Source organism: Aplysia californica, unplaced genomic scaffold, assembly GCF_000002075.1.
Source record: "Aplysia californica isolate F4 #8 unplaced genomic scaffold, AplCal3.0 scaffold00115, whole genome shotgun sequence".
Taxonomy (NCBI): Eukaryota; Metazoa; Mollusca; class Gastropoda; order Aplysiida; family Aplysiidae; genus Aplysia; species Aplysia californica.
In genome coordinates this window covers 1,169,952-1,170,860 of record NW_004797385.1, presented here as the reverse complement: position 1 = coordinate 1,170,860, position 909 = coordinate 1,169,952, and positions in this window count along the sequence as shown.

The following is a 909-nucleotide window of genomic DNA, read 5'->3' as shown; positions in this document are numbered from 1 at the left end:
GTGGCTCAATGTTTGTTTAGATTGGGAGGATCTTTTGATGGGTACAGGCGAAAGGGGTGGTAAAGAAAAGCAGTGCAACGTCCTGCAGTTTTCGTTCGTAGTTTGTAACAGTGACTGTTGACAATGTTAGCGGACAAGGTTTGCTGTTAGCATAGTCATATTCATGAGCAGATATAGTGATTTGTTTGTTTGTTTGTTGCTCTTGTTTTGTTGATTTTTTTGTTGTGGGATTTTTGTTTGTTTTGTTGGATTATTATTTTAAATATTATTTTTTTCCAAAGCTGAATCCCTGACAAGGTCGGGGAAATAGAAGACGGTAATCCTGTTTCTTGTCACAACAAAGTTGTGCAGTGTGGAGTATGCAAGTGAAGTAATGATGGAGGAGAACACACCGCTACCTCAGAGTTACAAGGCCGTTTTGAGTCACTAAGACCAAGAGGTCAGAAACCAAATGTTCTATCTGCTCTATCAGAATCGTCAGATTTTTCCGAGTCGTGATCAGAATATTCAAAGAAATGCATTCGAAAAAGCTTGGTATGTGATGAAACTCAAAACGTTTTAGTACAAATTGTTCAAAACTGGGTACTGAGCAGATAAAACTTAGTCATTCCAGGGTAGCGATGTAAGGCACAACAAGAAATCCACCTCTGCCCGAGTGTGTCATACTAAAATTGTTGTTTTACACCCCTGTTGATACATTTAGATCATTCAGGACGTGGGCTGCTGCGACTCTGCCAATCAGGGCCAGCCCAGGCTGAGTGGGACACAGAGTCCCAGCAGACAGACGGACAGAGCGTCCCAGCAGACAGACAGACACAGCGTCCCAGCAGACAGACGGACACAGAGTCCGAGTAGATAGACTGACACCCTCAAAAAGAAACTTCCACACTCATTTTTTTTTTATATAGT